The sequence below is a fragment of the Passer domesticus genome, chromosome 11 (assembly GCF_036417665.1).
Source record: "Passer domesticus isolate bPasDom1 chromosome 11, bPasDom1.hap1, whole genome shotgun sequence".
Taxonomy (NCBI): domain Eukaryota; kingdom Metazoa; phylum Chordata; class Aves; order Passeriformes; family Passeridae; genus Passer; species Passer domesticus.
The window spans coordinates 12814863-12830900 of record NC_087484.1 but is presented as its reverse complement, the minus strand read 5'-3'; the positions used below and the strand labels follow the sequence as shown (position 1 = coordinate 12830900).

General features: G+C 39.1%; 1 long non-coding RNA gene across 6 annotated transcripts in view; it reads left to right on the top strand.

Moving 5' to 3' along the window:
* LOC135278891 (uncharacterized) overlaps positions 1–16038 on the top strand; it is a 46077-nt gene that overhangs the window by 14529 nt on the left and 15510 nt on the right. For 4 of the 6 annotated variants that reach the window (XR_010346271.1, XR_010346270.1, XR_010346269.1 and 1 more), the window contains one exon: positions 7449–7695. This is a non-coding gene — a long non-coding RNA (uncharacterized LOC135278891). Of the gene's footprint in view, positions 1–251; positions 983–1006; positions 1590–7448; positions 7696–16038 lie in introns of those variants that run through there. The other 2 variants (XR_010346274.1, XR_010346272.1) reach the window with 2 other exon arrangements.

Here is a 16038-nt window from a genome sequence, read left to right as displayed (position 1 = left end):
TGACCATACACATGTGAAAATGACACGTTTCTTGTTCATGTCACTGTGGGCTTCTCTCCCTGACATTATCATAAAATAGCTTTTTCACAACTAAAAGACAGATTAGTAAAGAGAGTTCTTTGCAAACACCTTTAGTTTTGGAGACTCAGTTCATCAAATTCCTTTCTACTGTGTCTCCAGAGATTTCAAAAATAGTTCTATTTAGTCTCCTGAAAAATAAAATTTTAATTGTGATTGTTTTTCTCTTCTAGGCATTTGCAAGATGGTATTGCCATTGATAAGGCATAATACTTATATAATTCAAGAAATATTGCAAAACTTCTGAGAAGTGATTGATAGAAAAAAATAAAATAAAACTTTCTTTTTTCCACATGCATTTCTCAGGTCTAGACACATGATATGGTTTTATTCATATACAAACATATGAATAATAAAAAGATATCAAATAACTTTTGGAAGTAAATACGCATTTGAGTTTGTAAATTTTTACTGAAGTGTGACGTAACAAGTACTATGAAAAATGTTTCTAAGTTTTTCTGAACTTACATCCCTTCCCTAAAGAGTAATTCATGCAAACAAGGAATGTACCCATGTCTGGTTGTGTGTAATCAAAAATGACACATTACTGGAAATTAAATGTAGGCAATATTTTTTCAGAAAGTATCAAATAATGAATACATGTGCTTTCCTTTTTTGCAAACACTTTAATGCTCATTTCGTAAGTTTGTGTTCATTCTCTCTCTGTCCTCCTGTCATGGGAACATCTTTAAACAATGGTTTTCAACAAGTCACTTTTTTCAATTTTTTAGCTGTAAGGTATCAAATTGCACCAGTCTGATTGCATGTGTGTTTTTCTATAACAAGTCAACACTGAATGCATGAACAAATTACTAGGGTGCATTTTGAAATCTAAAGAATAGAAATAAAACTTTGCACTGAAAAATTCTCCAGTAGTGTTCAGTAGACTTATTGTCCTCTAAAATTGTAAATACACTTCTTATTTCAGAGCGAGCAGCCCTGTTATGATGATGTAATTTGTGTGAATTTTGCCAGAGGAGAACTTTGAACAAATATGTTGTGGATTAGTCCAGTGACTTTTTCAATATGTAAGATTATCCATGGAGGTTTTTTCTGGGAAAGGGCAGGACTTCACATAGACATTCTTCCCTTCCAAAATACTAGAGATGTTAAATAAACATTACACTGACAAGAAGCTTTATTCTTACTCTTGTCCTATTATACCATAACTCTTCAGTCAGCTCTGACTCAAAGCAGTGATTACACTGAACTTGGTGGGATGTTGATGTTAATGAATTAAAAGCATATTTGGCACATATTAGAGCTCTGCATTTCTGTGATATCTTGAAATTTACAGGAACAGCGTGACACTATGAAGAAATATAAATCTGGTTAGCCAAATGTAATTTTCTAACCTCAGAAATCGCAGCAGTCAAAATTTTTGTACTTTTGTAAGACCAAAAATATCTCTATCTTCCAAATAATGGGAGCACAAATGGGAGCTCCTGCATATCCCTTGGTTTTCCACCAGCTTCTCCACAGACCTCAGCAAGAGCCTTCATATCTATTTGTAAATGCATGCACTGCTACAGCACCAATCTGCTCCAAAAAACCAGAGCTACAGATTTCCATCCCACTTTGTTATCACTTACACTGACTCATTGGATAATGGATATGCCCTACAACTAATGGGATGACTCCTTGCTTGAGTTCCTGCTGCTGAGGGGCTTTGTGAGTGGTGCAGCTATATTGAAGGAAATGTTTCTCAGTCTTACCTGAGAGAGCATCACCTTAGTCACATCTTTCTCAAAGTGTAATTGCATATGGTTTAATTATTATGTATCTCTTAATGACTGGAATTATGCCAGTATTAAAAACCTGTGCTTGCAGTTTAATAGAGTGTCAGGTGTGCAGCATAGCCCATACTCTACCTAACCCTCTATCTTGAAACAATTCTGATGGTATTTGAGATGATAATTGAAATTACAGAAGTGTCTCAGAAACCTCTGTTACAACACCAAAATAGGTTGGATAGTGTTAAAAAGAAGAAAAAAAAGTATGGATAAGCTGACTCTTACACTTTGCAGAACAGAGGATTAGATTTAATATGATTCTTAAGTACTGTAGGGATTGACTGGTTGCCCAACAATTGCACAGCTTCTGACCCCAGGGCTTCCTGAGCTATACCAAGAGATGGCCACACTTCAGAAGATAATAAAAATGCTAACAATAATCAGGACAATAATAAATTACTGGGACTCAATGCAGAGATTATTTATTGGAATTTTAAGTCTTCTCTTATTTTATAGCTGAGAAAAAGCAAAGGTTAATTTATAGCCCATTTGTATTTTTCCTTTTCAAGCCCATACTAAACCCATTGAACAATTTTACTGTGGCTCAAGGGAAATTTGGCCACTGCTTTATGGGAAACAGAATTGGTGACCTAGAACCTGTTCCTCTCTGGCAAGTCTGACTGCATCCATTCTAAATCAGAGGCATGGATACTGGTGTAAAACTGCAGCAACACCCTGGTGGAGCAGATCTTTAATCCACCACATCCATGGAAATTGTGCAGACCTTAGAGAACTGAATATTCAGACTTTGTATTTATGCTCTGAGAGGGGAAAACACGCCCATAGTTCATTCGCATAATAAATGTGATGGGAAAATAATTCTGTGGGGACGAACATTGTTTGGTTTGTCATGAGACATACTTGACAGTTACTGCTTTGTCCCTTTTGTGCCATTGCAATGCAGTGGTATGATTGTGCCATAAATCTGAAAGACTGTTTTGCAAAGTTCGTATCTGTGCTTGCTACCTTTAATATTAATAGGAGAATATCTTTAAAGTGAGTAAATTGAGAAAGTGGCTGAAACTATAGTTTATAAAAGAAGATTAGTGGGTTTAATATGCACTGGAGAGTAAAAGAAAAATCTTATTACTGTATGGAGAAATTACCTCATAAAGAAGCTAATACAGCAGGCTAGGGAGTAATTTTTAACAAGGTTTTTATGATGCACAAGTGTAGGCAAGTTAATGAACTTATCTTTCTAGTTATTTTCAGATTGTAACAATGCATTTCTTTTCAGTTCCTGTGCTTTAAAAAGTAAAACACATTTAATCACTTACAATAAAACTAACTCATTAGTTTGATAAATCAAGTAAGATCCTATACTGCTCCTGTTGTGGCACTGCTGCTAAGAAACTAGATCAGGTGAAAACATTAAGTATGGAACAGAGCAAGCAACCAGGTTTATTCATTATTGGAATTAAAAGGTGTCACACTGACAGAGAATGTTCATTTTTGGAATGACCTGCTCTGGTCTCAGTAGCAGAACTTAGGAAATAAAAACTAAAATAGGGACTAAGGCCAAGATTTTGCTTAAACAATTCCACTCTGCAAAATAGCCATGTGGTCTTTGACATTCATAAAACAGACATCTGAAGAATGTCACATCCAACAGCAAAGAAACCACAGGGGGGAGTTGGTAAATACAGAATGTCCATCTGTCAGCACCCCAGCATGGCATGCGTAGGTATTGTTTAGGAGGAGCATGTCCACATTTTTCTGCCCAAATGCAGAAGACAGACTGCTGAGTAAAACAGTTCAATCTTTATATTGATTAAAGAGATGTGCTTTCTTACCATACAACAATCACTGTACTTGAAATTAATTCAGCAGCAATCTGAAGGAAAGACTGAAGATTGTCAGGCACTCACTGCAGGTTTTAATACAGATATCCTAGAACAGAAATACTGTGGACACACCACAACAATTTGACGCTACAGCAGGGCATTTCATTGAGAGTGTATCAGAACCTCATCTAGACCGCAGCCATGTAAGCCACAGTCTTGTTGAATGTTAGTATTATTCACAGCCTCCTTCATGTCACGGCATGGGACAACATTCCCAGGAGCACACTGAAGGGGAGAGAGGAGTGAGCTGGGAAGATGAGTTACTGCTGATCGACTCACTGACATAAACAGATGGGAATGAAGGATTTCTCCTCTACTGATGAGAACATTCTCCCACATGGATGTGGAAGAACTGTCTGCAAAGAGCAGCAGCAGGGAGATTTCTGCTATTACAATAGCATCTGAGTGATGAGAAAGTTGCATAGTGCTCAAGGCATTTGAGTGTCCCCACACCCTTGTTAAAGGCCACAGTCAGCAATCTTTACTGCACTCAAACAATTAATCTAAAAAAGCTTATGGTTGGTGGAAAACTGGAGCTGTAATTAGCACAGTGTATTCACCTTGGGGTGAAGAAATATTAGTTTTCCCAAGTCACATTTTATGGTTTGTACACTGCCGATGAGCCAGTAAATACAGCTGAAATTACTAATTTACTGTCTATGGTTCACTGGTGGGGATTTTTTGTTCAAAGTAAATAACCCAAAATAGTTCTTCTGAGTTAAGGTGCATCTACCTACTGTAACAAGCACTGATCTGAATCTGGCTAGAGATATAGAGAGAGGTCTATTAATCCATCTGTCTATAAAACCTTTGAAGGGCCTTTTAAAAGAACGTCTGACAGTTATTTTCCTGCTTCCCTGCTTTATGGTAGACTCTACTGCTCTGTTTTAGGGGTGCAGGATAAGACAAGCTTTACTGAGTTCTCCTTTGAATCATATCTGTCTACAGGTAATTTTGGCTTTGAGGGAAAAAGTCCGCTCTTCTTTTTCTTTTTCTTCAAGAAAATTTTCTATGAGAAAATGCTAAAAAAATGTAAACTGCTAAAATTTGGTGCCTAAAAATATTTGCAGGGTGGGGAATACGATTTCCATCTTTCTGATTCCAAGACTCATATTCCTCTGCCCCTATCCAGTCTTAAACATTTTGAATCTACATATTTAACCTTCAGAGCTAGTGATGGGTGTCTAATATAGATTACCCAGAGCTTAAATTAATAGACAGATTGCTCCTGTGTTCTGCCAAATTTAATGCACCTCAGTCATTGTGGTTGCTGTGACCTTGACTCTGGTGTTTGGAGCTCACCTTTCTGTGTGGTTTATACCACAGTTACTGGGTACATCTCTAGTGTAGGCTTATATCAAAAATTATGTGATTCAGTCTAATCACTTCTTGAGAAAAAAATTAAAGCAGAATTGACTGAAAACTGAAATAATAAATGCATTATTTATTATATTTATTGTTATATATATTTAATTTACTCTCTATAAATGAAAATTATTTTTACTGCAAAATGGAAGCATCTGCAGTGCAAAGGTAGCAGATGTTGATCACTGTCATTAGAGAAACACTCTCAGTCAGGTGATGAATGACATTTGCAAAGCTGAAACTTTACTGGAAGACTTTAACTGTTTTCTATACGTGTTTGGAAGCCGATAAAATAGCAACACTGAAGTGACAGGATAGAAAAATATGTGAAAAGAATGGGCCAACTTTTGCTCTCAGTAACTTTATGCAAATCTAATTGCAGTGCAGACAAAGAAGTTCCTCTAGATTTATGTCACTCCTTCCTCTTTAAATCAAAACTACTTTTGGGGAAGGTGCAATAGTTCTAGGACAGCATTTTCCTGGGAAACAATATTTTGAAAGACAAAAACCTTGCTGTGCCATTTTTCCCCACACAAACTATTAAAACAATGTATCCTTCTTTAGACTGTGCAAATTAATGAGTGAACACACAACTGTAAGAAAACCATTAACAGCCCAGTACCAAAATCAGCCATCCCTTCCAATGTAGAAAATCTGCATAATAAGTTGAAATAAAAATGGTGCTTGAACTGTCACAGGAGCATGCTCTTACTTTCATATTTAATGGACTGAACTTGGACAGAAATATTGAAAACCAACTTTTTTTATTTTGTTCAATATTTCAATATTTCTGCTGCAGAAAACAGTGCAAATAACTTCCCAATAAAATGAACATATAATCCAGAAAAAAAAGCATAACAGCTGTCCCTTGCTTTTTTGAACATGTGAAAAAAAGTTCAATTTGAGAGGTGGGCAAAGCCTCTTCCAATCACCATTTTGACTTGCACTTTAGCTGTCCATGCCCAGAAGTAGATACTGATTTTTCAGGCACAAAATTTCAATTCTCATAGGAAAAATAGCAAACATTTTCCACCAAAGTTTGTTCATGTTCTGAGAAGTCATTTCATCTGCTGGGCTTGCCTCACTTTTGCATATGTTTTGCATGAATAGCTCAGCTTCACTGGCTGAAACCTTCTCAGGAAATGAAATTCAAAGAGCTGTGTTAAAAGCTGTCATCAAAAATGTCAGGTCTCAGTTTGCAACAGGGGTGTATTTACTTGCCTGTGCTCCCAGTGCACATGCTGGGGCTGGGGGAGTGGTTTGTGCACAAATGGGGGGCACAAGGGTTTACCTGGCACGAGGAGGGGATGGTGCCAGGCAGCTTCACTGACCTCTCAGCTCTGAATGGTGCTGAGGGAAACATTGGTGACTGAGACACAGCAAAGAAAACCATGAAATGCTGTGATTTAATACATTGTGTGCCCCCTCCAAACTTGCACTCACTCCCACACTGGGGATCCAAGCTTTCTTGATGTTGGAGGGGGTTACTAACAAGACTCTTCCAGGGAACAGTTGGGGGCACCACTTGCACTTACCAATTAGCCATCTGTCACTCTGACTGATCACTTTGCAATAATGATATAGTAGTGATCAATTTAGTGATATTTCTGGTAGGGGAACTTGCTTGGGCTTTACATTGTAAGCCAAAGAGAAAACCAGCAGCACATCTTGGGAGAATGCCATGGAAATTGTGTTTTGTATTGCACAATGTCCTGCTGGAGTGCATTGAGTAGCAGGAAGAGCTGAGCTCACAGTCAGATGGCAAGCTCTAGAGCTAATGTTATCAGGAATATTATTGCCAGAGGAAAGAATTTGTGGTGTCAACACAGTGCCCAGAATAAGGCTGTCAGAAACCAAGTGTGGAGCAAGGATAAGAAAACTTTTAACTTTGAATGCCATAAAAGAATGGACATAAGCCTAGGGAATAAAAGTATGTACTCAGAAGAGCAGCACAGAGCAAACTTGAACTCAACCATTGTTAATGTTCACGTAGAGAACCTTTACTATAGAATAAATCTAACGTGAGAGTCAGAGAAAGAAAAGTGCGAATCACAGAAAGTCAGAAATGAAATTGTAACAGACAGGTCTGAAATATCACTTCAGGGAAAGCCAAGGGAGACCTGCAAGGACAGGTGGCCATGAAAAAATAAAACCCTTTCATGGAAACTGTGCATCCATAGTAATGCAACATAAGGCGAGAACCATATTGTTCAGAGCAGGATGAGTGTGGCACGGCGCCGCACACCCTCTCCCTCGGAGTCTGAAGCCTCCCAGGGTGGTGGAGCTTTAGCCAGCAGGCCCTGACAGATGCTGCGGGGGGATGGGGGAGCCGCTTTAGTGAAATCTGATTCTTTATCTTGTTCTCCAGCTTTTCCTGATAAAACCAGTTCGGATGCAAGGGACAGCTGAGTGCTCTTGCCCCTGCCAGTAGGACCATGGCCAGGGCTCATCTCACTGCGGGGCGACCATCTGCTGCCACTTAACAGCACAGGAAACCACCACTGAACAAAAGCATCCACTCGTAGAGCATCCCACCTCCTGCAACAAAATGGAGGCATAAAGGCAATGCCACTTCCTCACATACAATTCACAGTGAAGAGAGGACAGCAAAGAGTGTAAGTAAGCCTATCTGGGAGCTTTCCCCCTAGATGTCACTAACAGGTACAAGGACATTATTATGAGGCTTGATACAGCCCAGGCGGATGAAGGGGAGCAAACAGCAACCACAGCGGTGGAAGGATGGAGGGAGGGAGTGTGGCCTCCCCCATCTGCAGAGAAACCCCTCTGCTGTCATTAGGTTTGATGTTGAAAGAGGCTAAGCCTGGTGTAGGAGCAGACAGGGCGATGCCTTTCAACAGCATCACTCCTCAACAGTGCAGAATTTCCTGGTGATCCTCGGCATGGTGTTTTGGTGTTTCTGTCAGTCCATGTACATGTTCACATGCCATATTGGGCTGCTGCCTGAACAGGGGATAGTGAACACATACTGTGAATGTCACTCATCCAGGGGTTTGCCTGATTATAAAACTACCCTCCATGAATTTGCTTTCTGCAGATTTTCTTTCTTTCTTTTTTTTTTTTGCCACAAGGAAATTTAAAATCTTTATTTTGCACTAATGCCATGGGAAAAATGTCCTTTCTTTTCATAGAAGATTTGAAGTGAATAAAAAGGTCTGACATTGGGTTATTAAAATCTCCCTACTTTAACATGAGTTTTCTTTTTAAAGGAAATGGTAAAAGTTTTAATCAGGTCAAAACTGATCTAGGATGTACGCCAGCAAAGAAATACATAGATGTGAAGTTGCCAGCAATACAAACATACCCATTTATTGCATTTTGACTAGACAATCCATCAGAGAGAAAAACAATTACTTTATTATAGAAAAATATTAAAGCATATAGAACTTCTAAAGAAAAGGGTAAAAGGGTGCAGATGCACATCCCAAATGCAGAGGAACACTCGGTCACTCTTCCTACCTACAGTGATTGCTAACATCATGTTCATCAAGAAAAACAGATCCTTCTCACAGAACTCGAAACTTCTGGGAAGCAAACTGGCCTGCCAGGGGTGCAGGCAGTGCCCTTGTGTAGGCCTTTCTAGAAAAGAGTTCTGAGAGGCAAAACTTAGCCAGATGATCAGGGCAAGGAGAAGCTTTTCAGAAGCATCTTTTGTGTGTTCTGTACTGCATTTAGGTCAGCTTTGGATTTATGGCTTCTATCATAATATTCTGTCTGACCTCTAAGATGATCCCAAGGCACAATGTGCCCCCAAATGTAGGTGTTCCACTGGGTGTACAGAACAGCTCTTTTGGACAGGCACCTGAAAGGATTCTGCAGAAAAGAGAACACTTAAAGTGACTGGCATACTTTTGGCTTTCCTGCAGAAAGGGCATAGTAGGAAGCCAATGTCTTCGATTACCAGGTGTTTATTGTCTGTGAAGCCATTGAGTGTGTTCTGCTTTTTGATTGTGACTTAATTTTATCAAACAGTAAGGGCAGAAGCATCCCATTCAAAAGAAGTGAAAAATGTTCTGGGATAGCAATGCTGACAGTAAAATTCTAGGAGCATTAAAGATCTCAACCTGGAGTTTATATTTATATTTTAACATTATATTTAGCTGTTCGTTTTCAACTGCTGCTGAAGACTCTCCTCCCCACCCCATTCACCCCTTTGGAAAAGGATATGAGTTTGAAGTACAAGCTTTGCATTTGTCATTCAGACTAGGGTGGGAACTCCACCTGCTCACAGCCTTGCTCTCTTAAAAGCTACTAATCCTCATAAAACCAACCTTTCTGCTTCCTCCCCCATGCCCCCCATCTCTAATTTCCTGCATTCCTCACACTCTATTCTCTCTTTGTGTAGAAACTCATCTTGTTCTCTTTTGAACATACTGATTCATAAACATATGTTCTAAGTTACCTCTCTTGTCTTTGGTAACGTATTCCACATGTTTACATGCCATTTTATGAAATAGTTTTCTTTAACCTTTTTATTTGCCTCAATTTCCTAATGTTCAAAATATATTCTTTTCTTTCATGTTTTTTTCTTCATAAATATATTGTACAGCTAAACAATGATGATTTTAATCAAAACCAAAACCACGGAAGGCCTAATCCTTCTTTGACACATGGGGCTAAATTCTGTCCGTAGTTACTTTTGCGCAACACCGGAGTGGGAAAAGCTTTCCTCTTTCACAGGATTTCAATGTTGGCAAATCCCTTTTATGGCTAAATCTTGACTTATAATGTATCCAGGGGAAGCTGAGAGATAGACTAAAAGCAATTTAGAAATTTATTGCTAAAATGGAAAATTTAAAAATTATGTTCTGATATAGTGGAGTGGGTATTGTGTCTGTGTGTGCAAGTGTGCACGTGGATGTGAACATGTGTTGTTAAATCTAAGAATAACCATGCAAGTTGAATATCCCAAACAAAAAGTACCCTGCAGCTGAATCCTTGTCTTTTTTCATTAGTAAGTTATTCAACTTTAATAATAAATGCACTTGGAATTGCAATAGGCAGAAAAATGTACACTATAGAATTTCATAAAAGCTTCATTAAAAAATAAATAAAAAGCAACAGCAAATAACCCAAATTAAATAGATGCAGTTTTTAAAATCCCTGCACAGATATGCTGCAGAGGGAGGGTCAGACAAAGGGAAAACAGAAGAAGACCACTCTGCACACCAAATACTAACAGGAGATGGCACAGTTCTTTGAATGTCATAGAAGGTGGCTTCTGGTATTTTTAATTTGTAGTAAAACAGGAGTTAAATTGATCTTGCAAAGAGAGACCATCTATAACTTCAAGGGGTAAACATCTTTAACTTAGAAGATTCAAGGACCACCAGATGATTAAATAAGATTATTAAGGCTCAGTTTTGCTTAACTTTGTTGAGGATGGTAGTTCAGGGAATTTATAGCCTACTGTCTCCATACTCTGGTAACAGGGACACAAATACTCTAAACAGGTCCTGTTGTCAAAAGCAACACTCAAGAGATAAATTGCACAGCAGTAATTGTGTATTAAATGTCAATTGAAGTAACTTACATGAATTCCAGCTAAGGGACACATAGGTTGCAATCTATGCTTCAATTTATCCAAATCCTATGTGAAACCAGTCTGAAATCCAATTAAATGAATTTTTGATAAGAGAATGAAGTTATTAGATGCATAAAAATCTGCCAATGTACAGTGATTGCCTTACCAATGAAATAAAATGAACGGAAAGGATAAACCTGTGGTAAACCAGTTCATGACATGTACTGAACATGTTGTGGAACCCTCACAAATGAATATGTGACAAAGGAATAAACATGAAAGAAATACACTGATTGTACACTAAAGCTGTGCATTTCAGAGAGATTCACCGTATTATCTTCCTTATTCATGTGGATAACAGGCTTACTTATGTCTTCAAAAATAATTCTTTCTATCATACTGCAACAATTCTAAGCACAGTGATAAATAGGAAGTATGAAAATGCTAATGTATAAGAGCTAGTGGAATTTTAAAGGATCAGGACTGAGCCAAATTTTTAGATGAGATTTCTTGACATGGAAAAACCTCACTGAAGAAAAAACTGAACACAATAATATGTGTATTGAATATTTATAGTGAAATAATTTGACTCTGAGATTTACAAAAATCCATTTCAGAGGGTTTATTCCTGTTGTACAGCTCACATGGTTTTGGCAACATTTGCTACTTATGAGCAACAGTATCAAACAGATTTATATTGTACAGTATTTTTTTTAAACTTTAATGTAACTTAAATTTAAAAATGAAAGCAGAAACTTCAGCTGGAGCAACCTGTGCTTTGTCAGTCAAGTGCAATGTATGAAGAAAATAGTACTGTAAATTTTTATTTTTAAAAGGGACAATGTTTTTCTTAAAACGAAATAAAAAGTATCAACTGACTAATAATTTCTGAGTAGCACAAAAGGAGACTATGAAAAAATTGTCTGCAGAAATATCTGTCTAGCCACTTCCCTCTTCTGGCACCCTCTAGATCATATGTCTAGTTCCTCACCCTTCCATGATGGACATGAAATCCATGGGACACCACAAGTCTTATGGGCTGGATCTGCTGGATGTGACTGCAAGAAATGGTGAGGAAATCTTGTCTGCTTTCTACATCTCTGCAAAGTTCACACAGAGAGAAGCAAACCCTTTCTCGCACTTTTGGCATCCTCGCAACCCAATGAATATCTGGAGTATAAATGACCTTATATGCCCAGCCTGAACATAGGGACAAATTTACAGGGGTGTCCAGCAGGAGTGTCCACTGCCTGGCCACCAAGGACCAAGGCCAGAGGATGCAGGAGGCTCTGGGAAATGAGGAGAACCATCAAGACTTGGAGGTGCCTGAGTCTGTGAGGCATTTTCACCTGGATGGCAGGGGCAAGACCAAGGGAAGGTGAGGATCACTGCAGAACATGTCCTGCCCATGCCACGTGGAGTCAGGAGAATCAGCCATAAGAAACTGGACACACAGATGGTGCCAGGGGTCCCAGTGCTTTGGAACACCCACTGGTGCCCTGTCAGGCACAGGAAGAAACTCCCTCTTGACTTCCCCTGCTCAGGAATCTGTAGAGAGCAATGAGGTCACCTCTCAGCCTCCCCCAGGCCAGACCAACCCGGTGGCCTCAGCAGTCTCCTACAGGACCTGCCTTCAAGCCCCTTCACCAGTTTTGGTGCCTTTTTCTAGGCCTTGATCTCCTTTGGAAATCGTGGGACCCAATTTACAGGATTGTATTCCTATACTCTGTCCCCTTCCAGGATGGGAATTAGTAGCAATTAGTACAGCTACTGCATATTATTTCAGGATGTGCTACTCAGCATGCATTTGTCTTGTGGGGTCCTTTGCCAAGAGGAAAGTGGTCTTAAAATACACTGGCTACCAGTTTGTTTGCAAGCACAACTCAAAACACAGACTTTAGCTTATAAACTCTTTTGAAATCCTTGTTCCTTAAAATTTCTCCCACTTTAGGCCTGAGAGATTCTGAAGTTCTGAAAAATCATCAAAACCTGAAATTATCCTTATTCATATTCTTACTGTGTGCATTTTATAGCCTAGTCACACACACATAATAAACAATTTTTATTCTTGCCTGTGTTGATGAAAAAAAAATATGCCCAGTAATTTTGTTTTAGTATTTCTGATTACTCCCTTAAATCACAAAGTCATCATTCTTCAGGCTAGCACTGGCTGCTGAAAAGAGGCACAAAAATGGAGAAAAGTGTGGTAACCCAGAGCTGCTCTGTGAAGGATTGGCAAGGCTGTATGGAAAGGCTTGCAAAGCATCTGCTCTCACACTATGCTTGGCTTCAGTTAATATTCCCACTATTAATCCTTTAGCTTCATGAGAATAAAAAATAAATAACACTCTAAATAGAAAACAAACAAACAAAAAAAAAATAAGCTAAGGTTCCTGGGTTTCTTCCTCCTGTCTGATCAGATCAGAAAATCTGGCTCGATTTTTTTATTCTAACAGCCTGTTCTTCTCCCTCTCAGACCTAGTAAATCTGTCAACAGTAGGCTTAGGTAAGAACCTGCTCCATCTCTTCAGTGGAAGTGAGAAGCTTTTTAAATGTGAAAGCTGCAGGCCCTGCTCATGAAGAGAGCAGAAATTCTTCATGATGTTGACCTGGAAAAAAGGGAAAGGAAAAGATTCAGCCTGGACAACAGGAGAATGGTGACTCTTTTGAGGTGATATTGCTTTTAATTTTGAGCTTGATAGAGCTCGATACAGAAAGGTGAATCCTGGCTAATGCCAGTGCTGTGTTACTGGGATAACTTTATTACTCAAGCTTCTCACCATGTGACTTTGCTATGACTGGATGAAATCTGCCCAGTTTTAATCTCATGGACTGTTAAGCTTCTGTTTCAGTGCAGAGGCAGAGCTGACCTAGGCTACAACAATGCTCTACTGAGCTCACCCAAAAAAGTGATGGCTTTGAAGGTCCCAAAGGAATCCAGGAGTCACTGTCTAGGCAGAATGATTCAAAGTAAATGGCATGCCAAAAGGACTCCTATTTTAGCAGAAATCACCAGGTGCTTACATTGCTGCGTGTGAAGTGAGGTTTCCCAAGCAACTAAATGAGCTAGAAGGTCTTATTTATATTTATTCATACTTGATAATTCAGGAACGACATTGACTACTACTTAAGTTGGTTTGAGCTGGTGCTAGTCCCACAGATTGACATCCTCATAACTGATGTTCACCATCCTGAATGAAAGATGATATAAAAATTCAGTGTCATGCAGACGCAGAAATGTTTGGCTTTTGAATCGAGATCCCTTTCTTAACACAGAAACTGGATGCAATTTGGAAACAAGCATAGCACATGAGAGACGTGGGATTGATAAATTATTTCTCCTGTTTCTCCCATTCTCTCCCATCCTGTGACTCAGCTCCTGAGCACTGACTTTCATCTTAGAGCTGAAACCTTTACAAAGCTCTACGCAGTCTGGCTGAGCAGTCTGTCAGGCAAGATGAGGGGGACCTGCCTCTGTGTCAGACTGGCACAGAAGCATTTGTGTCCATCACCATTGCTGCCCCTCTCCTCTCAGGTGCAGCTACAAACCCCTGGACTGGGTCAAAACCCAGGGCTTTCCCTTGCTGGGGTGGACATGAGGCATCTGCTTCAGGTGTTATGGCTGTGGACTGCTGTGCAGCCTGGGGAGGCTGTCACTGGTCCTGCTAAATCCAGCAAATGGAGACCCTCCTGCAAAACTTGCCTGTTAGCTGTCAGATTTGGCTGCAGGTAGACAGTGAGATCCACTGGAGCACCATGGCAGGGTCATCAGGACAGGAACTGTGCAGATAGCACAAATTAATGGTGATAGTTGTTTTCTCACTGCTGACCCTGACACATACAAATATTTGGCAACAGCTATGGATTACTTCTCAAAATGCACTAAAGATAAACCTCTACAGGATAAACTACCCCAAAGTGTTGAGGTCTTTGATTGAATTCATCAGACATTCATGTGTATCTGCACAAATCAATGGCCAAGGCAGGCAATTTGTCAATCAGGTAAGTGAGGAAATACATTAACAGGTGACAGACAACAATTTGCCAGGACACATAACCCTAGATCCAGCAAGCTTGTGAAATGGCAGAATTGAACTGTGAAAGACAAATCACTGAGGGTGGAGAGAGTGTCTTCATTATGTCTTGCTCTCACCTGCAACTGCAGAACAAAGTCCAGAGATTTTTTTCTCTCATCGTCTGCTGCATTAAAAATGTGAACAACCTGTTAATAGACATTACAAATTCTGTTACTGTCTCACTTTAATAGCAAGATAACAATCGTGTGCCATTTACATATTTTGCATTTTATTGCTCTTGCATAATTCATCATAAGTAACATAACATTCTTGTCAGGGGAAGTTCTGCAAAATTTTAGAAAATGGAAGGAGAGCTGTATTGCAATCAGAAATAGCAATTAGTATTGAAGTGTTTAGGTAAAATAAAAGGAAATTAAGTAAGAAGTAAGAAGCATGAATGGAAGAGAAAAAAATGAGCTGATTGCAGTTAGACACAAAATGAAAGTGTGGACTAGAAAGTGACATCCTGCAAAAAATGGGAATGCCTGGCTCACGCATTGAAGGCAAGATGGGTTTAATGATGACTAAAATGGATATACTGCAAAAGAGTAATTGTTATGGAAGAACACATGTTTCAGGGAACAATAGCAGTGCTGAATCAGTTAGTAAAGTCTGTAGAAAACTGGAGCTATGACTGAGCAGACTGTACGTTTTTGAAAAAAATGGTAATTTTTGAGAGCTCTAAAATTGTTCCATCTCACATTAGTATAGCTGCAAACAATAGTCTGTAGTAGGATAAAAGAGTAAGATTTTATCAAATTTTCTACATTACAATCACCTTGTTTTGGATTGCTAATTTTGGCATGAAAACACTCATGCAAATGACAATGACATGCAAATGCTCTTCTTTGGATCAAAATTTGATCTCATTTCACATCTGGGCAAACTAAACTAAAAGCACACATACATATAAAATATTTTATTATCTAGTAACTAGAACTGTTAGACAGGGAGCAGAATGTAGTTTGCTGATTTCAATTCCTTTCTGCTTTAAACATGAGCCAGATTTGAGGAGATTACAGACCTGGTAAGGGAGCCCTGAATGTCCCACAATCAAAACTCAGGTTTAGACTGATGTGATCTAACTCTGTAAAGTCCAAAGGGGTTTATGGTGGTAGCTGAAACAAGTTAAGTCTCAGTAATTTTGGCTCTGAAGAGGACGACATTGATAACTTTGTCATTCCCTTTGATTTGATTTGTTCAGTAAACATCACATTGAACCATGGGAGGGACCTGGTCATGATCAAATCACAAATTGCCTGGACTGGCAGAAAATCAAGCACCACACATGTTTCATCAGGAACTCTTCTCTCCAGAGATTTGTGACTCGTGGGTCACAT